Genomic DNA, 24,180 nt, shown 5'->3' on the forward strand with positions numbered 1-24,180 from the left:
GATATCTGGCCAGGAGATTAAGGAGAAGGGAAAAGCTGAAGGACAGCTAAAAGACAAAGCTTGCAGGGGACGCTGTGTAAGCTTTTGACATGCAGCCAAGGAGTACAAAGAAGAAGGACAAGAAAAAAAACTGAGAGGAAGACTATGAGCCTTCAGCATGAAAGACCCCCAGAGACACCCAGAGGGACCACTGATACGTATGCTCCAGTAGGAGGGTTTGGATTCCAGAAACTAATTATAATAACTCCTTTTTTTTTTTAGAAATAGTAATGAATCTGTATTAGTCTAGGAGCATAAAAAAATCAGCATCTTGATGTAACGGGTGTGCGACTAGGTGGAGCGGAGACTCCCGGCGCACCCAGTGCTGTTTGCTTACCTCTATTCTTTTAATAAATTGTAAACTTTGATTATAATCCTATTTTGGGACTGAGCTATTTATAACATGGCTAAACAACTCTGGCATTTTGAAGAACATCTCTTATCTTCCCTACAGGCGTGTGTCTCGGCTATGGAAGAACTTTCTCAAGAGTTCCACCAACTAAAAGAGAATATTTTGGAGAAACTTTCTGAAGAGGTCCACCAACTTAAAGAGAGTTTATTTTCCTCCCCACCTGTACAAAGCAGTGTCTCAGCTATCAGGGGTAAGCGTCCTTCTGTTCAAGGAAGACAATATAGTGGGTACTCACCCCATGCCACCCTGTGGTTTTACCTACGTGACCATGGAGAGGACATGAGAAAATGGGATGGGAAATCTACCTCGACCCTAGAGGCACGGGTATGTAAGTTGCAAGAAAAACCAATCAGGAAAGGGGCTTCTCTGAATAACTTGTTGCTCCAATTTCCAGCGGGCAATCCCTCAGCCACAGTAATGAATATTATGACCAGGATTAGAGGGGCCCTGCCTCCAGCCAGGGGGAGGAAAGAGACAATCGAGTTTATTGGACTGTGTGGGTTCGATGGCCTGGCACTTCAGACGCACAGAAGTATAAGGCTTTAGTAGACGCCGGCGCACAGTGTACTGTAATGCCATCAAGCTATAAAGGGCCAGAGGCCATCTGTATTTATGGGGTAACTATCGTGGCCTGAACAAAGTCACGCCACCACTGAGTGCTGCAGTGCCGGACATGCTAGAACTCCACTACGAACTGGAATCGAAGGCAGCCAAGTGGTACGTTACAATTGATATTGGTAATGCATTTTTCTCCATCCTTTTGGCAGCAGAGTGCAGACTGCTGTTTGCTTTCACTTGGAGGGGCATCCAATACACCTGGAATCGACTGCCCCAGGGGTGGAAACACAGACCTACCATTTGCCATGGACTGATCCAGACGACACTGGAACAGGGGAACGCTCCTGAACACCTGCAGTACATCGATGATATTATCGTATGGGGTAACACAGCAGAAGAAGTTTTTGGGAAAGGGAAGAAAATAATCCAAATTCTCCTGAAAGCTGGCTTTGCCATTAAACAGAGTAAGGTCAAAGGACCAGCACAGGAAATCCAGTTCTTGGGGGTAAAATGGCAGGATGGACGTCGCCACATTCCGACGGATGTGATCAACAAAATAACAGTTATGTCTCCGCCAACTAGCAAAAAAGAAACACAAGCTTTCCTAGGTCTTGTGGGATTTTGGAGAATGCATGTGCCAGGCTATAGTCAGCTTGTGAGTCCTCTATATCGAGTGACTCGAAAGAGGAACTCTTTCGAAAGAGGAACTCTTTCGAGTGGGGCCCCGAGCAACAACAGGCCTTTGAACAACTCAAACAAGAAATAGCTCGTGCAGTAGCCCTTGGGCCTGTCCGTACTGGACCAGCTGTGCAAAACATACTTTTCAATGCAGGTGGGGAGCATGGCCTCACCTTGAGCTTCTAGCAGAAAACCCCAGAAGAAACTCGAGATCGACCTCTAGGCTTCTGGAGTCGGGGCTATCGAGGATCAGAAGCCAATTACATCCCAACTGAAAAAGAGATACTCACGGCATATGAGGGTGTTTGAGCTGCTTCAGAAGTTGTGGGTACAGAAGCACAACTCCTCTTGGCCCCACAGCTACCTGTGTTACATTGGATGTTCAAAGGGAAAATTCCCACTGCATACCATGCAACTGATGCTATGTGGAGTAAGTGGATAGCGTTAATTACACAGCGGGCTCGAATGGGAAAACCTAATTGCCCAGGAATCCTGGAGGAGATCAGGGACTGGCCGGAAGACAGAGATTTCGAAGTACCGACAGAAGAGGTAACCCAGTCTGAAGAGGCACCACCATACAATGAGTTGCCAGAAGAGAGAAATCTGCTGTGTTGTTTACTGATGGATCCTGCTGTGTGGTAGGGATCCATCACAAAATGGAAAGATGCTGTGTGGAGTCCCACACGACAAGCTGTGGAGGCCATGGAAGGGGAAGGTGAGTTGAGTCAGTATGCAGAAGTAAAAGCCATACAACTGGCCCTAGAGATTGCTGAAAGAGAAAAATGGCCAGTATAGTATCTCTACACTGACTTATGGATGGTGGCAAATGCACTGAGGACTGGTGCAGCAATGGAAACAGAACAACTGGCAGCGCAGAGGTAAACCTATCTGGGATGTTACCCTGTGGCAAGATATTGCTACCCGGGTAAAATCCTGAATGTAAAGGTACGTCATGTAGATGCCCACATGCCCAAGAGTCGTGCTACTGAAGAACATCAGAACAACGAAGAAGTAGATTGAGCTTCAAAAATTGAAGTAGCTCAAGTGGACCTAGACTGGGAACATAAGGGTGAGCTGTATGTAGCTCGATGGGCCCATGAAACATCAGGACATTTGGGGAGGGATGCCACTTACAGATGGGCTCGTGATCGAGGGGTAAACCTGACCACTGAGGCCATTACACAGGTTACCCATCAGTGTGAGACCTGTGCTGCAATCAAGAAAGCCATGAAGGTAAACTCTCCCTGGAACAGGGGGAGATGGCTAGGGTTTCAATATGGTGAGGCCTGGCAGATTGACTATATCGGACCACTCCCACAAACCCACCAAGGCAAACGGTACATACTCACCATGGTAGAAGCAACTACTGGGTGGCTGGAAACATACCCCGTAAACCATGCCACGGCCCGAAACACTATCTTGGGCCTGGAAAGACAAGTGCTGTGGAGACATGGTACACCAGAGAGAATTGAGTCTGACAATGGGAGTCATTTCCGAAACAATCTTGTTACCTCCTGGGCAAAGAGGCATGGTATTGAGTGGGTGTACCACATTCCTTATCACCCACAAGCCTCTGGGAAGGTTGAGAGGTACAATGGACTGTTAAAGACTATGTTACGAGCATTAGGTGCTGGGACGTGGAAACAATGGGACATAAATCTACCAGAAGCCACTTGGCTAGTTAACAACAGGGGGTCTGACAGCCGTGCTGGTCCTGCCGAAATAAAACCCCTACACACTGTGAAAGGAGCTAAAGTCCCCGTAGTGCATGTAGGGAAGTGGAAGGCAGTGTGGGTTGCTCCTGCCTCGGGAAAAGGCAAACCCACTCGTGGGATTGTCTTTGCCCAAGGACTGGGGTATACCTGGTGGGTCATGGAAAATAATGGGGATATCAAGTGCATTCCTCAAGGAGACTTAACCTTGAGTGAAAACTAATCTGTAATCTAAGTTATATGTTGTAGGAAGACGCTGCAGGATCAAAGACAGGTCAAATTTGAAAGGAACCAGGCAGTGCAACAAGGACTTGAGCTAAGTTGGTGCTGGCGTCCAGACATACAACTCCGCCTGCCCCGAGTGACCACTTTGGAAGATGAAGCCTAAAGTTTCAACAGTTCTTATGAATATTTTCCGAGAAAGACCTACAGAATGAAAAAATATAGCTATCAGTCTGTTAAAGAACAAGGAACAATGGTGATGAGAAAACTTATGTGCTAATGTATGGGGGACCTGAGAGTGACACAAATGTTATGGAATAAGGGGTGAAGGTTGTACTATCCTTTACTTCTTCCCTTCCTCTTATAAGGAGGGGGAGTGAGAGAGCAGTTGTGGTGTTTGGCTGCCTAGCACAGTAAAACCACCACAGTCACAGTACATGCTAAGCTGGCCTCACAATGTTTGGAAGGACCTAGGGGCAGCTTTGTTAGGGCACCAAGGCTGGAGAAATATTGCAATTAGATTATAGTCACTATTATGGAGCAACTAGTTACTCAAATTGGCAGTTGGCATGCAGCTTTTCATCTCATCAATGCCTTTTTCTCAGTCAATAACTTTCCACCGTGTCAGGACCAGTTTGTGTTTACATGAAAAAGTAGAAAATATACATTTCCTGTTCTCCCTAAGGGCTATAAGCATAGCCCTACAATATGCCACCAAATGGTAAGCCATGGACAGGATAAAGCTTGCCTGTCTGACAATATAGTCCTAGAACATTTCATTGAATCATAGAATCATAAAAACATCAAATGATAGAACATCCTGAGTTGGAAGGGACCCACAAAGATCATCGAGTCCAAATCCTGGCACAATACAGGTCTACCCAAAAATTCAGACCGTATGATTAAGAGAATAGTCTAAATGCTTCTTAAACTCCGATAGGCTTGGTGCCGTGACTGTGTCCCTGGGGAGCCTGTTCCAGTGCATGACCACCCTCTCAGGGAAGAACCTTTTCCTGATATCCAAGCTGAACCTCCCCTGTCGCAGCTTGACTCCATTCCCAAGGGTCTAGTGATAGCACTAGTCACTAAAGAGAAAAGATCGGTGCCGGCCCCTCCACTCCTCCTCGTGAGGAAGGTGATCTCCCCTCAGCCTCCTCTTTTCCAGGCTGAACGGGCCAAATGAACTCAGCCGCTCATCATACGTCTTCCCCTCTAGGCCCTTCACCATCTTCATAGCCCTTCCTGTGGACACTCCCCAATAGTTTCACATCCTTTTTGTACTGTGGTGCCGGAAACTGCACACAGTACTCGAGGTGAGGTCGCACCAGCGCAGAGTAGAGCGGGACAATCACTTCCCTTGACCGACTAGCAATGCCGTGCTTGATGCACCCCGGGATACGGTTGGCCCTCCTGGCTGCCAGGGCACACTGCTGGCTCATATTCCACTTGCTATCAACCAAAACCCCCAGATCCCTCTCTGCGAGGCTGTTCTCCAGCGTCTCGTCCCCCAGTCTGTATGTATAGCCAGGGTTGCCCCTTCCCAGGTGCAGGACCCAGCACTTGCCTTTGTTAAACTTCATGCAGCTGGTGGTTGCCCAGCTCTCCAGTTTGTCCAGATCTCTCTGCAAGGCCTTTCCACCCTCAACAAATTGAACAACTCCTCCAAGTTTAGTGTCATCAGCAAATTTTCTCAAAACACTTTCTAGTCCTACATCCCAATTATTTATGAAAACATTGAAAAGAACTGGCCCTAAAATGGAGCCCTGGCTGACTGGCTGCCAGCCTGGTATAAACCCTATTTACCATAACCCTTTGAGCCATACATGTTAGCCAATCATTCACCCATTGTATGATGTTTTTGTCTAGCTGTATGCCTGTATGCTGGACTTTTTGTCCAGTAGGATCCTATGAGAAACTGTATTGAAAGCTTTACTGAAATCCAAGAAGAACACATCAGCTGGTTTCCCTTGGTCGACTAGATGGGTGATCTTATCATAAAAGAAAATCAAGTTAGTCAAAGAGAACCTACCCCTCGTGAACCCATGTTGTCTGGGACCTATGACTGCATTGTCCCCCAGGTGCGCTTCACTAACTTCAAGGATAATCTTCTCCATAATTTTACTAGGCGCTGATGTGAGTCTGAGAGGCCTATAGTTGCCAGGGTCTTCTTTCGTGCCCTTCTTAAAAATTGGCACAACATTTGCCAGCTTCCAGTCAACTGGGACCTCTCCAGATTCCCAAGACCATTGAAAAATAACTGAGAGAGGTCCCGCGATTACATCAGCCAGCTCTCTAAACACCCTGGGATGAATCCCACCAGGTTCCATGGACTTGTATGGATACAGGCGGAGCAGCAAATCCTGTTCAGGGTTGGTTGGGAATTTATCATTCTTCTGCCCGGCCTGCTTGACTTCCAGTTGATCTTGAGCTCTCTCTTAGTTCCTCAAAGAATAATTCATCATCCTGTCCGGGTGGTCTGTAATAGACTACCACAATGACATCCCCTGTTTGTTTGTCCCTTAATCCTTACCCAGAGGCTCTCAACTTTGTCATCGCCAACTTCAAGCTCCACACAGTCCAGCCCCTCCTTTACATACAGCGACAACCCCCCACCTCGCCTGCCCTACTTCTCCCTCCTGAAGAGCCTGTAACCATCTATTTTAACGCACCAGTCACAGGACTCATCCCACCAGATTTCGCTTATGCCAATATTATCGTAGCTCTGGGACTGGGCCAAGACTTCTAGCTCCTCTAGCTTCTTCCTCATGCTGCGTGCATCGGTGTAGAAGCACTTCAAATGCGCCTCATTGCATGCAGCACCTTGTGGAGCAGACCAAAGGACCTCACTAGCACACTAGTCCCTCTGATTCTGGCACGCCATCCCATAGCTTATCACTGGCAGGCCTGGTTTTATCCCTTTCCCCCTTTTACTCTAGTTTAATGCCGTATTGATCAGCCCCGCTAACTCCTGGGCAAAAATCCTTTTCCCCTTCTGAGAGAGGTGCATCCCGTCTGGTGCCAGCAGACCTGGTGTCGCGTAGACCTTCCCGTGATCAACAAACCCAAAGTTCTGCCGGTGGCACCAGTCTCGGAGCCACTTACTGATAAATTGAGTCTGCCTGTCAGCGTTAATCCCTGCCACCAGAAGGACGGAGGCAAACACGACTTGTCCCCCTGATCCTTTGACCAGTCACCCCGAAGCCCTGAAGTCCCTTTTGATTGCCCTTGGACTTCTCCTTGCTACCTTATCATTACCAGCCTGAAAAACCAGTAGCGGGTAGTAGTCAGAGGGTCTTACCAGGTGAGTGACTTTTCTAGCTATGTATCCTATTCGAGCCCCAGACTTCCCTGTGGGTTGGGTCCGGACGGCAAATCGGGCCCTCTGTCCCTTTCTGAAGGGAGTCCCCTGTGATGAGGCAGAGGGTTGGAGACAGAGGAAGAAAACTTTCAGGGGAGTCGGGCCCATGATCAAGGGAGAGAAAGAGAGATGAAGGAATGGCAGGCAAGGAAAGCTACCTCTGTTGCAGCCTAAATCCTAGCAGGGACAGGCTTTGAGAAGATGTTTTCAGAGTGGCCGGGCCAGCCATTTCAAATAGGAGTATGTGGTGTGGAAGAAGGAGGAGAGACTGTTTGCTGTTATAAATTCAGAACAGGGAAGTCAGGGCTTCTCAGAAAGCTAGTCCCACTGAGAGCCCTTGATAAATGCAAAGGGCTCAAGGGTTGAGATAAGGACAGGGAAATCACTCTACAGTTATCGTCAAAGGCAAAACAGACAGCACAGGGAGATTAGTAAAATTTGTTATCTGTTGCTGATAGGCTGGCAAAGAAACAAGCTGGGGGCACCTTCCCTCACCCCACTCTCTTCCACATCCTCCCTGCCCTGAGCAGTGTAAGGGGGGCAGACAGGGAGTAGGGGCTCTGTTCGGTCCATGGTGCTTCATTTGTTCTGCTCCTTCACGGTCACTCTCTGGCGTAGGGTCCGTCCCACAGGGTGCTGTCCCTACAGGGCTGGTCCTGTACGGGTTTCTCCATAGGCAGCGACTCTTCAGGAGCTGCTCCAGGTGTAGGTCTGTGCTGTGGAGTCCAACCGTTGGGAGTAGGCTGCTTGGGACCCCCATGGGTGGCAGCTTCCTTCCAGATCACCTGCTCCTGCGTGGGCTCCTCTCCACGGGCTACAAGTCCAGCCTGGAGTCTGCTCCATCAGGGTTCTTCCACAGGCCGCAGCCTCCTTCAGGGCAGGTCCTTTTGCTTCTCCGTGGTACACCATGGGCTGCAGGGGGACAACCTGATCCACCGTGGTCCTCTCCACAGGCCTCAGAGGAACTTCTATTTCGGTGCCTGGAGCACCTCCTCCCCCTCCTTCTTCACTGACCTTGGTGTCTGCAAGGCTCTTTCTCACTCCTCACTCTCCCAGCTGCAGTTGAGCAGCATTTTTTTTTCTGTTTTTTTTTTTTTTTTTCTTAAATATGTTCTCACAGAAGTGCAAACAACATCACTTACTAGCTCAGCTCTGGGCAACAGTGTCCCCCTTTGGAGCTTGCTGAAACTGGCATTTATCTAACATGGGGCAGCTTCGGGATTCTTCTCAGAGAAGCCACCCCTGTAACCCCCCCTACTACCAAAACCTTTCCACGTAAACCCACTACATGAGGATATGAAGAACCAAAACCCAGGTCTCCCTGAGTCCCACCTCAGTTCCTCAGTTCCTTGGTAGATTTGTGATCATGTTCCTCTTGTGCATGGTATATATCCTGTAGCATACATCACGTGTGAAAGAACGGTATAGGTTGCTTTTCTGAGGAGTGAAAGGAAAAAATATTTCTTCCAGTTCCCCTGCACTCATGCTAGATTATCTGGTGAATTAGGGCAGGATTTTACCCTAAATCAAGTATAACAAATTCCAAACTGCTCTTTGCTAAAATAAAGTTAGGTGTACTTATTTTATACTAATCTTCACAAGAGCAACAGGATGCTTAGGAGACAAAGAGAAGGAAAGTTTCTCTCCTTTCCAGCCTTCCTGTGTGCAACAAGAATAACTAAGAACACAAGAACAGTCATGCTAGTCCAGCCAAATGACCATCCAGTGCCCTGCCTCTGACAGTGGCCTAAAGTATGTGCCTGAGGAATCATGTAAGCATGGAGCAAGCACATACTGATATTTTTTCAGAATACCTCTGTGGTGGTTTTACCGTGCTAGGCAGCTAAACACCACAACCGCTCTCTCACTCCCCCTCCTTAGATGAGGAGGGGAAGAAATAAAGGAAAGAAGAACTCACGGGTTGAGATAAGGATAATTTAATTAAAGGGAAAAAAATATTATTATTATTATTAAGGAAAGATTATTATTAAGTAAACAATTTAACTAAAGGGAAAAAAAAAAGGAAAGGGGAAAAGGGAGGGGGAAAGCAAAAAAAGGGAAAAAAAAAAACAAAACCAAAAACAAATAAAGGCTATGTGGAAGTGCAGAGGAAAGAAATTACTCTCTACTTCCCACAAATGAGCAATGCTTGACCACGTCCTTGAAGCAGGGCCTCAACGCACATAGCTGGTGTTCGGGAGGAGGACTGACGTTTTCACAACGAGAGCCCACCCTCCCATCTTCTTCCTGTTTCCACCTTTTATTGCTGGGTGTGACACCACATGGTATGGAATATCCCTTTGGTTGGTTTAGGTTAGCTGCCCTGGTGATGTTTCTTTCTCACTTGTTTTGATCTAGTTCTCGGTGTCCAAGAGGCTCCTGTTATCTAAAGGTCTAAGCGCAGCACAGGCACAGTACATCACAAATGTAGCACAGTTGCTCTCTAATTTCTAATTCCATGTGTCAGCTGCAGCATACTTGCTCTCTTCCGGATCCACGGGTATTCTACTATTAACATTAATGTTCAAACCTGACAGACCCAGTCCTCCGTGGACCCAAATATCGGCCAAAATACAAGGGGTCTTAAGGGTTCTTTTGGTCATTCTATCATATAATAATGGACTATTTTTAATTTACTCTTTCATTTTCTGGGGCCCCATGTCGTTCCAATTTCTAATCATTATTCCTAATGGACTTTCTGGTAATTTGCTCCCTTTCTTCTGGTCCTTGGTCTTCAATTCTGTCTGACCCATCTAGGAATTTTACTATGGCAATTCCCACAGCCCTTGGTTACCTTAGTAAGAGTGTCTTGCAGGGGGGTTAGGACCCACCCACCCACGAATCCTATAGGAATTGCTTCGGTCCTTCACCGGCCAAGTCCCTCACGGGAGACTGGAACCGCGGTTAGAAGACCTCCACACTTGCTTCGGAACTAAGTTCCGTCTCAGTCACACTCTTACACACACAGGCAACCGAATCCCACCCAACCAAACTGTATACTCCTTAAACACTTAGGACCCCGTTGTCTTCGTTCAGATCTTCGCGCACAGAATTACAGGCAAAATACAGTGCAAGGGAGCTCATAAAAAAAATCAAAATCTTTGCTTATCTTTATTCAGGTTCAAGATGGCATCAGTCCTGACACGACTCAAAGGGGAGCCACCAAATGGTGGGGCGCCTCTACTTGATCAAATCAGAATTCAGGAACCAAAGCCATCCCAGACGAGCCCCCATTTGTAATAAATGGCTCAGTCTTCAAAATAGGACTATCATCAAAGTTTACAATTTATTAAAGGAATAGAGGTAAGTAAACAGCGCTGGGTGCGCCGGGAGTCTCTGCTCCACCAAGATGCACACCAGTTACATCAAGCAGCTGATTTTTATGCTCCTAGGCTAATACATATTCATTACTACTTCTTAAAAAACAGGGTTATTATAATTAGTTTCTGGAATCCAAACCCTGGATTCCTGAGCATACTGGAGCATGCGTATCAGTCTCTGGTGGTCCCTCTGGGGGTCTCTGATGGTCTCTCGTGCTGAAGGCTCATAGTCTTCCTCCCTCTTGTCCTTCTCCTTTGTCCAACTTGGCTGTATGTCAGAGACTTGTGCAGCATCCCCTGCAAGCTTTGTCTTTTAGTTGTTCTTCAGCTCTCCCCGTCTCCTTAATCTCCTGGCCAGATATCAGAGACTTGCATAGTGTCCCATGCAATAGTCATAATAGTTAGCAGTTATTCTGAAACCCCCCCAGATATCAGAGACTTCAAGGAAAAGCCTACAAATACATTCCCCTTCAAGCTCTCTATTGACACGAGTTGCTAAAACATTCCTTTGCAAGATACAAGAACCACTCTGTTTTTCTTAGACTTGTGCTTATACAAGGGTATGTAAGACAGAAGGTCACATTCATCATACCATGCGGCCCTAGCACTGTTCCATACTGACACGAATCAGATGAACGTATTTCACAGAAGTCATCAGAACTGCTCCTAGTAGAATTCCATGTATGTTTTTACAATTTAAGCATCACAGTATGCATATTCTATTTCAAAACTATTTTTTAAAAATTAGGAAGAGAAGACTGAGGGGGCAGTAGGAAATGAAGTAGCAATAGATTATTCACCTCCCTATCCATAAATGAGTTTTTTGCTTTCCTTAAATAGACCCATATTCACCAATTCGGCTCATCTAAAAAAGATTTTCAAAGAAAAAGACACATCTACATGAGGTAGAAGACCACATATTTGGAGGAAATTCTAGAAACAACGTTCATCCAGGAGTACCAGGTTCAATTTTTTCCTGTTCCTGAGGGAATATAATCCCAGTCTCCCAAAATATACCCTATTATAAAGAAATCTGAGAGCAATCTCAGCCTTAACTCTTCATGCTGTTATAATTTTTGCTGTAATTGATCATTCAGTGGAGCAGAAACAGGTCCCAGTTGTCTCACTACACAAATAAGAATCACAATCACTTAACTAAGCACAGTCCTGCTTCCTGCTCTCTGACCTGAAAGTATATTTAAATATCCTACATGATGTGAGGCAACATCGAGGTGCTTGAGCGGGTCCAGAGAAGGGCGACGAAGCTGGTGAGGGGCCTGGAGAACAAGTCCTACGAGGAGCGGCTGAAGGAGCTGGGCTTGTTCAGCCTGGAGAAGAGGAGGCTCAGGGGCGACCTTATCACTCTCTACAGGTACCTTAAAGAAGGCTGTAGTGAGGTGGGGGTTGGCCTGTTCTCCCACGTGCCTGGTGACAGGACGAGGGGAATGGGCTTAAGTTACGCCAGGGGAGTTTTAGGTTAGATGTTAGGAAGAACTTCTTTACTGAAAGGATTGTTAGACACTGGAACAGGCTGCCCAGGGAGGTGGTGGAGTCACCATCCCTGGAAGTCTTTAAAAGACGTTTAGATGTAGAGCTTAGGGATATGGTTTAGTGGGGACTGTTAGTGTTAGGTTAGAGGTTGGACTCGATGATCTTGAGGTCTCTTCCAACCTTGAAATTCTGTGAAATTCTGTGAAACTCTGACAGAAAGCATCAAGGTAAATCCACACCTGTATGTCATATAGGTCTGTAGTTAAGATTCTGACATGGAAGACCTTGGTTCAAACCCATGCTCTGAATCAAGCAGAGCAATTCTGCACATAATCTGATGAAATGGTTTGGTTTGGACCACACAAGCAGCTTACTCCACAGCATGATGCGGTTCGCTAGAGGGAAGGTCTTGCTTTTCCCACTTGGTGAACTAAGCCCCCAAAGTTTCCTTATAGTCATTTTAGAGAGAAGGGGATGCTTGCATCCAATAATTAATAGTAGGAATCTAATTTAGGCCTTCTGAATCACTTCCTAGAATAAGTGGGCTCTCCATTGCTGGCAGGAGAATAGCCAGCCAATTGTCTTTGCTTCACAGTTCACAGATTTTAAAGGCTGAGACCTAAGAGTCTCAGACATGTTTAGCAAGTCCATCATATGACACATGCTGTTAAAAGTCTCCCATGCATGTCCAATAAATCTGACATGCCCAGTATGCACATAATTTATCTGCATACGCTCACTGTGCAGGCTTGCATTTAGAAAATCAGACAGTTGTTGCAAAAGTATAGGCAAAAGTCATGCCTGATATGGTCTTCCATATGGAATACAGCATCTGACTGTGTAATATAGGATATCCACAGAATATCTACTTAATATGGCCCTAATTATTTGTATATGTATGGTTCAGAAAAAAAGAGAAAAAAGATAGTTTTTTAATCTAAACCCAAAAGATTTCTGTTGTCGTAACAAAAAAAACAAGATAAAAAATAATTAAATATCTTGTCCAGCCCCAATTAAAGGTCTATCAGTAGATTCTTCCATAAGAAGCTTAGAAGTGCTACCATTTCACTGTGATTCTGTTTCATCAAAGGACTAACTTTGATTAATGTATTGTCCTTCTTTTAATTATACATCGGAAAAACGTATATAGTGAAGTACTGAATCTAGTACAAGATTCTGTAGTGATTGCAGCTGTCACTGTTTTGCACATGGAACTACTATGCAGATACATTTAAATATGGAATCTTCTGCACCGCTCTAAAATATTCAATCTCAACTTCCTCTTGCCTCAACATATTCATTTTTCAAACAATAGGAAAATGCTTGGGATCCAAGCAAGGCCCCAAGTCAAAGATAAATCAAATGATGGACTAATAGACCTCAAGAATATCCCTCCTCTTCAAACTTAAAAAAGGAAGGAAAATGCTTGAATTAAAGTTCTTTTCATCCTTAGCATATGTTCTCTAAAGTACTCTATACTGGTGAAATGCTAATTCCACTGAAGTTTTGCCACTGTTTTTAACAAGTCCAGAATCTGAGCCCTAGGTTCTCCTTAAAATAAGTCATCTAAGTATCTTACTGGATCAGGACCAGTAGGCTTAGCAAAAGGTTGGCTCAAGTCACACCATTTAGAGATTATGATCTTTCACTGTGTTTACAAATTACTTGGGTCTTGTGTCTGTTTTGTTCTACTTTCTCATAGTTTTGTAAAAAAAAAATATTGTTTCTTCAGGCCCTGCTTAGAACTAAGGAATATTGACCTAAAATTTGTTCTTCAAGACTGTCAGGAACAAGAGTAGCTGAACTGGTATTAAATATATTTAACTGTTTCAGCTATAACTGCTGTTGACAATCATCAGTCAATACAGGTCATTTTCTTCCAGGTAAATTAAAAAAAAACGCATATTGATAATAGATTTTCACGGCTCCTTTCCTATAAGTGCATTATGATTCTATAATGTTATGGTTAATAATAGATATATAAGAAAGATGATCTCCATATGCCTATTTCTGGGGGCAGGGGGGTAGAGTGGTTTGCTTTGCTTTATGCAGTTTCTGAAAACTTAGTCTCTCAATTAAAAAGGAATTAAGGTGCACCCTCAATATATTTGTTTTCAATAACAGCTATATGACTACAAATTTTTTATAAGTAATTATTAAATGCGGTGTCTATTAATAGATTGTATTCCCATCGCAGTGTACTGCAGCATAGGCATATGGCTTTCAAACGTATGATATCAGAGACTTCAAGGAAAAGCCTACAAATACATTCCCCTTCAAGCTCTCTATTGACACGAGTTGCTAAAACATTCCTTTGCAAGATACAATAACTATATACATTAACCACTCTGTTTTTCTTAGACTTGTGCTTATACAAGGGTATGTAAGACAGAAGGTCACATTCATCATACCATGCGGCCCTAGCACTGTTCCATACTGACATGAATCAGATGAACATATCTCACAATCCCCCATCTCCTTTTTCATGGCATTGATTCGTGTTTTCCTTTCTAATCAAGTCAATACTTGACGAAGTGATACCAAGTGATACAAAGATGTCCCCTTTATTTGGCATCCTTACTTCATGCAGAGCCCCGTTGCCAGAATATTAGTTCTTCCTTAGCTTAAGTTTCAGTTCCCCATGTTATAAATGAGGTCTCAACTCAATCTGAATTTTGTAATATTTATAAAACAAGTATTTCTAAAAGGTATAAAAGGCAAGTAAACAGCGCTGGGTGTGCGGGGAGTCTACTCTCCACCAACACGCACACACAAACATCAAACATTCTAAATATACAGAACATTGCTTTGCATACTAAACCTGAGTATGCCTATACATATGTACAATCAGGATAGGTAACAAACAATCCTTTAAGTTCCATAACTTAACAGTTTCCATTTTCCATTCCTTTTCTTGATTACTAACAAGTCTCCATTTTCCATTCCTTTTGAACAATATGTCTCGCTCCAAGTTGTCAAGCAGCTCGGTCTTCAGGCCTTATGTATCCCGTTCTTCCCAGATCGAAGAAAAGCATATCCATCTCCTTTTCAAGGTCAATAAGCCTGGGTCAAAAGGCACGTCCAGGTCAGCAGGGGGCGTAACAGCAAAAGCCTTCGATGGCTGTAGCAGCAGAGGAGCCCATGGCATAGCAGTCGGATCAGTAAAGGAGCCTGCAGCTCCCTCACTATCTGGCAAGCCACACATTTCTGACTGTGGCCCCACAAGGCTCTTTAAGGCCTCAGAGATTGCTCGCCAGGTGCCGAGCAATCCCACTGCAACCTTGCCATTTTTAGTTGCAGAGTCCCACACCTTGACCTCAGTTTGGTCCCATGTTTCAGGCTCATAAACTGTCCAATTCTTAATAAGGAGAATAAGCTGTAAGGTTACCAGGACAGTCTTTGTTCCTAAGGACGCATGATTGCCCATAATGCGCAACTGCTTACCAGCAAGAGGCAGTTGTGTGTGCGTGTCTGCTTCTCTCAGATTGAGCTTTTCTCCAGCTCCAGTGCGCCTGTTTCCAGCAGCTTTCCATACGAGCTTCTCTGAGGGGTTTGCTGAGTTTAACCAAACCTATCTTCATGAGGCAATCAAAGTGCCTGTTCCCGTCCTGGTCTCCATTCTGCCAGCCTGTTCCTTTTCACTTCTTTTTCCTGCTTCTTTATTGAAGACATAACTTCATCGTGTTGCCTTTTTCTTCTTTTTTTTTTTTCCTCTTTCTTGAGGGCAGGCTCCCCTCTTATACCCTTCTCTCCACAGCAGTTCTTTTCCAAACAACTTTTCATTGGTCAACAACTTCGAATGTAACAACAACAGCAAACACACAGAAAAATCCATGCCTTAATGGCTGGAGAACAAGAGAAACAGCTGGGGAACAAGAAACCGGAGACTGCATGGAGTCTCCTGAATCACCCTTCTTTGTTCCCTCTAAACTCTTATATTCCTGATGGCCTCGTTGTTAAGAGTCGTTGAGAGTCTAATGTTATCTCAGTCATGGGGTTTTCCAACCCCCATGGCCACATTCCCAAATCTCCCCCTTCTTTATTAATATCAACCATTTTCTCAAATTACCACTCCATATATAAGAATCATTAACATAGGCAATTGTTGTTTTATTGTTTGATTCAGTCTTTCTACTTTCCCTGAGCTTTGTGGGTGCCACGGAGTATGGTATTCCCACTGAATACCTAATGACTGACATAATAATTTTATTATTTTAGAAGTAAAGTGTGTGCCCTGATCAGAATCAATGTACTGGATTATCCCATATCTAGGTATCAGGTGTTCTAATAGAATTTTTACCACCATTTGTGCCATAGCTCGTGCTACGGGATAAGCTTCTACCCATTGTGTTAAATGATCTACTATTACCAATAGATATTTCATCCTCTCTACTTTGGGCAATTCAGTGAAACCAACTTGTACTTTCTCAAAAGGCCTATAAGCTGTTTTGTTTTGTTTTGTTTTTCTCCCTCCCGTGGCTGCTTGTTGAAACACTTTCTTATTTATCTTCTGACAAGTTAAGCAACGGTTATGTAATTTGCTTTTCTATTTCAAAAAAACCCACAATGCATCCAAATTTTTTTAGTAAATGATCACTTAACACCTTTGTACACCAATGTGTTTGTGCATGGAAACATCCCAATATTTGCTTCACATAAGCTTTTGGCAATATCTCTCGCCTGTCTGGCAGTGTCCATTTTCCTTGTTCTAATTTAGCCCCTATTTTCTCCAGTTTCGTTTGTTTGTTTTGTTTTGTTTTCCATTGCATTTCATAGTCGGTCCAAAAATTCCATAGGGGTTTCTTTTGGACCTTATTGGAACAGCTTCTCAATTCCCAATTTAACCAGATCTTGGTATTTACCGTTCATTATTTCCAGGGTGACTATGGTCTCAGTGTGGGTTCGGTCAGGGGGATGCAATTGTCAACAGTTCCCTGAGCGGTCCCGTTGGCAATCTGAGCTCACTCATAAACTCAGGTTGTTTTAAGAGTTAACTGCTTTTCTGTTTCCATGACAACTCTCTCGGACCCTTCATGGTCCCTCTGCCCCAGAGGGCTCACACCGGTGATTTTGAGATCACAGCCTCCTATTGAGGCAGAACTATTAACATTCCTACATCCTCTTTCCCTGCTCATTCAACTTCAAACAGCTCTGTTAAATACTACATGCCACACCTTCAACATGTCACACCTTCAACAACTCTTTTAACGCTTCCTTTATTTTTCTCCAGCCTGTACTTTTCTCATGCCAACACCAAAGGCTAAGTCAGGGGCCAACTTAATTCCACTCCTTTTCCCTCTAAGATGCTGAAACAACATATTGGTATAACACATTTCATCCTATTTTCCTTCTCTCCTCAAAAACATCATTAATTGCAAGATAGTGTTATAGTTGATTGATCCATAAAGTGGCCATTTAGTTTTTTTAGCTCCCCGTCCTTATCTTAATCCTTGAGCCATTTGCATCATATTTTCTCCCCTTTTCCCTCTGAGGAGGGGGAGTGAGAGAGCGGCTGAAGTGGAGCTTGGCCACCCACTCAAGTAAAACAACCACAGAGGGGCATTCTTGCTGCTGCATATTGCTACTCATTGCAGAAATGTAACTTTTTGAAAGGACACAAACTTAGAGGTGCTAGGCAATAACACTTTCTTGGAAGCCCTTGGATATTAGCGTTCAGCCACAGCCACCAGGTCATGTGTCTGAGTGCTCCCAGATGAAAGAGTAACTCTAGTAACTCAATTCACTTATATTGAGTATTTCTTTCCAAAGTTTAATTACTGAAAATGTTTTCTAACCATAAGCAAAATTAAAATGTCTTCCACTCTAAAAAGCCATATAGGGTATGTCTCCATGTTGGGGCTGGCCCTATCAAATCTGGGGACAAATTTTGGATCTCTGAACACAGACATTCCTCAGATGAATGATCTCTGGTTGCAGAAGTTTCCATATACTCTCTGCAGTCATTTCTATACAGTTTATCTGAATTCCAAATTTTCAGCTAGCTGTACCATTAAGTATGGTTTACACTGCACATGACAGCATCTGAGCACCTTACAGTTGTAGCAGTATTATAAGGTTAATCAATCAACAGAAAGAAAAATGCTGTTTCCTTTACAATGATAGGGAAACTGAAATATGGACAAGTATATATGATTTTGGACCATGAAAAGTTATGGTAGTGCAAAGATTGGATCCAGCTGTGCTAGGTGCCACAGCCGTGGGCTCTCTTCTTCCTTCCTGGTACTCCATGAAAATGATGCATTTATAATACAAAACCAAATTGTGAGGAAAGGTTCAATTCTGAGTTCTCAGAGGTGTCAGCTCTGTATTATTATACAGCTCAATGTTCAGAGTGGGCAAGAAAGAAATGTATTGATGGAAGGAGTAGGACAAAGCTGTCCAGGTTGTAGCCATCCTGAGAGAGATGATAAATATGTGTGTGTGGTGTGTGTGAAAAAAGAGCTATTAAAAGGGCCTACCTTTTTTTTTTTTCCCAGAATTGAAACAAAATGTAAAGATTTCTTTTTAAAAGACATTCAAACAGCTTGGCTACCTTTGGTCTTCATTATTCTTAATTCCTGTGAACGTTTTACTTTCAGATTTCTTCCGAAGCAGCAACATTACTGCTACAACAGTGGCTTACAACATTTCTTGTTCATTCAGAAACAAAGAAGTATCATAGCTCTTGCAAAAATAATCATTTTTGATCTTCTATTCCAAGCATTCATATCCAAGGAGTGCAATACTCTCAGAATGTACATACTATGACAACAAAGAAATTTTCAGATGCATTAAAAGAAGCTTTTGATAAAAGCTTGCTGCTGGGTATTTTTACAAAAAAAATGGAGAAGAATTGCCACAAATATAATGCAATCCAAGTTCAGCCAGAATCTAGGATATCACAAATAAATGCTTTAGTTTTGTCACTGGTGGTGAACTGGTGGACTGATTTGCCTGTCTTCTTCATTTGCAAAAGCACTATACTGCAGGTGCGGGACCCACCGAGTTCGGCGCGGGGAAGCAAGTGATTAGCTCAATATGAGTGGTAATACAAGCTTCAACTTTATTGCGCAGATATCTGTATATTTATACACACAGAGATAATTATGCCTACTGGTCACTATCCTATTTGCTAAGCCTAGAAGTGTTGCAAAGATACTGTTCCTCCTACTTGCGGTTACAGCGCATAAGCTACTTCCTTATCTTCCCGGGCCTCAGTTCTGCCTAAGTCGTCTCTCTCTCTCTCTCTCACGGACAGACTGCTCCTTGCATATTTCACAAAACTGCTTCTCATCCAGCCTACTCCATAGTTATAAACTCTGTATTTTCATTGCCTTGCTTGTACAATTCCTCTAGGGACCCGTGCCCTTGCTCTTTGAGCCATTCTTATAGCCAACACTATACTACTGTAATTTGGGAATGTATCAGTGTGAAATGAATATATCCCAAGTTGTTGTAATGGGTTTACGTGGCAAGGTTTTAGTAGTGGGGAGCTGCAGGGGTGGCTTCTGTGAGAAGAATCCTGAAGCTGCACCATGTTAGATAAATGCCAGTTTCAGCCAGCTCCAAAGGGGGACACTGTTGCCCAGAGCTGAGCTAGTAAGTGATGTTGTTTGCACCTCTGTGAGAACATATTTAAGAAAGGGAAAAATACTGCTGCTCAACAGCAGCTGGGAGAGTGAGGAGTGAGAAAGAACCTTGCAGACACCAAGGTCAGTGAAGAAGGAGGGGGAGGAGGTGCTCCAGGCACTGAAATAGAAGTTCCCCTGAGGCCTGTGGAGAAAACCATGGTGGAGCAGGTTGTCCCTCTGCAGTCCATGGTGTACCATTGAGGAGCAGATTTCCATGCTGCAGCCCATGGAGGAGCCCACGGTGGATCAGGTGGATCTGCCCTGAAGGAGGCTGCGGCCTGTGGAAGACCCCTGCTGGAGCAGATTCCAGGCTGTAGCCTGCGGAGAGGAGACCACTCAGGAGAAGGTGACCTGGCAAAGGCTGCTGCCCATGGGGGACCCAGGTTGGAGCAGTTTTCTCCTGAGGTATGGACCCCGTGGTATGGACCCATATCTGGAGCAGTTCTTGAAGACCTGCTGTCTGTGGGAAGCCCATGCATGATCAGTTCAGGAAGGACTGCATCCCATGGGAGGGACCCCATGTTGGAGCAGGGGAAGAGTGACCATGAAGGAGCAGTGGAGACAAAGTGTTATGGCCTGACTGCAACCCCCATTCCTTGTTCACCTGTGCCACTCATGGGGAGGAGGTGGAAGAGGGTGGATGGGAGGAAGGTGTTTTTAATTTGGTTCCTTTGTTCCTCACTTCTCTACCTTGTTAGTAATAGGCAATAAATTTCTCTAATCTTCCTATGCTGAGTCTGTTTTGCCCATCACAATAATTGTTGAGTGATGTCCCCATCCTTATCTCAACCCTCGAGCCCTTTTCATCATATTTTCTCCTCCTTTCCCTTTGAGGAGGGAGAGTGAGAGAGCAGTTGTTGTGGAACTCAGCTGCTCACTTGAGTAAAACAACCAAAGCTGTCCCCTCATCTTAGATATACAAAATGTAGAGAGAAGCCAAAGAGAAGGTAATTTACTTTTGTACAAGTCTTCAACATGTTCTTGAAAAGAGATCGATGCAAATGTAGTGGAAACCCCCAGAGAACCAGGTGTTCCCTATTTTGTAAATTAGACAGTTTTCTTCTTAGGAACAGTCATGGAAAGGACAAAATGGGTGTATGTGAGCTCTGTGGCAGTTTTTGCTGATGTTCAGCAGAAGTGCAAGTATTTCCAGTTATGGCCAGCTCTGATAATAGCATAGCTCAGACCACAACTACTTGCTCCACATCTCTTTCTGGGGAGACTAGTTACTTTCAGTCCTGAACTCCAGCCATGCTGAGACTTTTAAAGAGTGGAAGGACTAATAAGGACATGGTGCAGGAAGGGGGCAGATGATCCCTGCACATGCAGAAGATGGGATAATTTGGTGTTAAAAATAAGAAGTATAAAGCTGTCCTGGTTTCAGCAATGGCTTCAAGACGCTGTAGATGCATCATGAACTCAAAAGGGATGAAAATTTCATCCCCTACTTAAAGATATTTCCTACAGGACACACAGTGCTGACTACCTATTTAACCTATTTACAGATTTCTTTTTCTGATTTTCAGCAGAAAATTTTCCCCTCAGTACACAGTAACATGAAAAATACCATTGGGTGCCAGTTTTATTGCTTCAGTTGAGTGACTATTTTGTTTTTTTTGTTTTTCCTAAACTATTATTTGAGGAAGGGTGGGGGGATGTTTAATGACAGGGTCTCTGATATGATCTTGTGGTATATAACAAAATAACAAAAATGAAGCACTATCTTTTTTGCAGTTCTACCCTATGGAATTCAGAAAGTTTCTTCTCATGAATGCAAAATATTCATTCACGATTTGGGGAAGATTTGAGATTATTTGTTTATCTTGTTTTATAAATATTTTCCATGGCATTCTAGATATTTTATTCCCTGACACTTCCCTACAAAGAGCATACTAAACTGCACCAACTATAAAATGATGTCTGTATGCTAAGTTGAGTTTAAATTTATTCTCACTGAATTCCATGGAAAACCACTCATGGAGTTCACAGGTAGCTGGTTTGATCTTTTTATCCAGAATTTCAAAGAACCACATTTTAAATGTATTCAACTGCTCAGTATTGGCTGTAAAAAAATTCTTTTCACCTTTGCCTTATTTTCCTCATGTTCAAATACCCCAGGTTGTTTATCTTCATTTATTATTTCTCATTATATGCTTATGTTCCAAGCTCTTCAGAGCAGGCATTCTTTTATTATCAGTCTAAGTAATACATATCAATATGGTGCTCTAATCTCAGGTCTTTAAATATTACTATTTAAAATAAATTCAATAATATTGATGATGATAAATTGATAAAGTGTTTCTGTGACTTTGGATTATGGATAGTTTGTAGATCCACACTGCAAAGCTCACACATGTAAAATGTAAAATTTGGAGAAGTTTGAGGTTAATTTCAGGGAAAACTGAACATCATTCAGAAACATTCATGGGTTATTTGTATCTCACAGTGACATTTCACCATTACCCTACATGCCATGCCAGTGATTAGTGTTTGAAGAAGTGTACCTGAACTGTGAATTCATTTTACTGTTTTTGCTAACCATCACTAGTCAAATTAACAGAATAAAATAAACTTCATATATGCAGTTGCTTCCTTTTCATAATTTCAGCCATTCATTCCCCCCAGAAATGCATCTTTACTCAGATGTGATCTAGATGGGTAATTTTGCAACAGAAAACTGCTTAAGTCAAGTTTACTGGTTATGCAAGAGAATTATATTTGTGAGAGAAGTTCTAATTGAAGATACTGAAATATAACCACCATGTAAGGAGAGACCCAGAAGGTAACTCACTATGTTACTCTGAAAAATACATTTTTGCTTGTTCTCCCTCACGGTAGAGTTTACTTCCTAGTTCCTCTAATAATGATGTGTTGCAATCTGTAATGCAAATTTTGAAAAACCTGACAAGCATTCAGCTTTAAAGCCCAGATGTAAGACAGTTCTCAACATTGCTCTCATTTAGCTTCATTTACTTCAGGTCTTAAAATGCAATTCAGTAAGTTTCAGCCACAAAGAAAATTTCCACATAGCTGTTGTTCAGTTCAAGAGAGTTTTTTTCTAGTCTTTGGCCAAAGCTCTGCATCTCTATCTCACAGGCTCCATGTTGTTTTTTGGGACATTCCACAAGGTCTGTCTTCTTTTAATGCTACCCCAAGACCAGAGACTGTGTCAAATCAGAAGGAGGTGATAGAAAGGGAGGTTACCATCCTAGTGAGATAATCTGTGCTATTTATATTTCCACTCTCTTCAAATCTCATCTGTCCTAGGAACTCTCTCCTACACAGAATATACAAATACAAAATACACATGTACAGTAGATATCTCTGAAGAGTACTGTCAAGGACAAGTCAGAATCATCAAAATAAGCAACTATAGGGGAAAAAAAACTACTGTGGTACTATAAATAAGCACAAGTGAGAGGAAGGACATAAGCTTAATAGTAACATAAAAATTATTTACCATTGTCTCCACAGATACTAAACTACACATCTCAAAATCAAAAGGTCATCTCCTTTAGCTAACAAAAAGTGCCTTCTAGGTCTTAGCAACAAGATAAGTGTTTTTTTTTTTTGTTTTTTTTTTGTTTTGTCTGGGGGAGGGTTTTTTTGTTTTGTTTTGGGGGGAGGTGTTTTTTTTTTTTTTTAAATAAAATTCCATCCATATCCCTAGACACAGACTGATGAGATTGGTACAATAATACCATACTGGAGTTTTTACAGGTACCTCTGTGTTATCTATACCTCCATCTGTCTACAAAATAAATAAATAAATGGCTGAGAGTTCCCCTTCCACCCTTCCACAAGGGCATGAGCATATGCCACTCTTTCCAGCTGCCTTTTCCCATGCCCACAAGCTCAAGAAACCGCATCCATCAGAAAGCACCAGTGTGACAGAATGCACTGCAAATGTACTTTCCCCTCTTTAATCTATTGCCTCAAGATGACATTTATAGTATGGTCTGAAAGTATCTGTTACATACACTTGTTTGATTCTTGTCAAATGTTTGTAATCAAAGTCATATCAGAATAAATGAGACTCTATCCTTAGGGGGACAGAGGGCCCTATTTGTCGGCCTGACCCTACCCGTAGGGAAGTCTGCTGCCTCCCTGGGGCCAGGGTCAGGGATGTTGCCAGGAAGCTCCCCAACCTGGTATGCCCCTCTGATTATTATCCTCTCCTGATAGTCCAGGCGGGCAGTGACGACATTGATGACAGAAGCCTGAAGGCTATCAAAAGAGACTTTAGGGGGCTGGGACGGTTAGTGGACGGAGCAGGAGTGCAGATAGTGTTTTCGTCCATCCCTACGTTGACAGGGAGGGGTACGGAGAGGACAAGGAAAGCCCACCTGTTAAACACGTGGCTCCTACGCAGAAATCTTGGGTTTTTCGACCATGGGGCAGTTTATTCAGCACCTGGTCTGATGGCCGTAGACGGGTCCCTATCCTTTAGGGGAAAAAGGATCCTGGGCCAGGAGCTGGCGGGGCTCATTGATAGGGCTTTAAACTAGGTAAGAAGGGGGATGGGGGTGAAGCAAGGACTGTTGGGGCTGTGCCAGGGGGAGCAATGGCAAGGCCGGAGGATAAGGTAAAGGCCCAGCTGAAGTGCATCTACACCAATGCACGCAGCATGGATAACAAACAGGAGGAGCTGGAAGCCATCGTGCAGCGGGCAGGCTACGACTTGGTTGCCATCACGGAAACGTGGTGGGACCAGTCTCATGACTGGAGTGCTGCGATGCCTGGCTATAGGCTCTTCAGA

General features: G+C 43.6%; 1 protein-coding gene across 1 annotated transcript in view; it reads left to right on the forward strand.

The window, feature by feature from the left end:
• Positions 1-1,077: 1,077 nt before the first annotated feature.
• LOC137847009 (uncharacterized) overlaps positions 1,078-24,180 on the forward strand; it is a 54,740-nt gene continuing 31,637 nt past the window's right edge. The window contains exon 1 of the mRNA XM_068665208.1: positions 1,078-3,856. The gene's annotated coding sequence lies outside the window, so the exon portion shown is untranslated. The remainder of the gene's footprint in view (positions 3,857-24,180) is intronic.

Source organism: Anas acuta, chromosome W (genome assembly GCF_963932015.1).
Source record: "Anas acuta chromosome W, bAnaAcu1.1, whole genome shotgun sequence".
In the NCBI taxonomy this organism is placed as follows: Eukaryota; Metazoa; Chordata; class Aves; order Anseriformes; family Anatidae; genus Anas; species Anas acuta.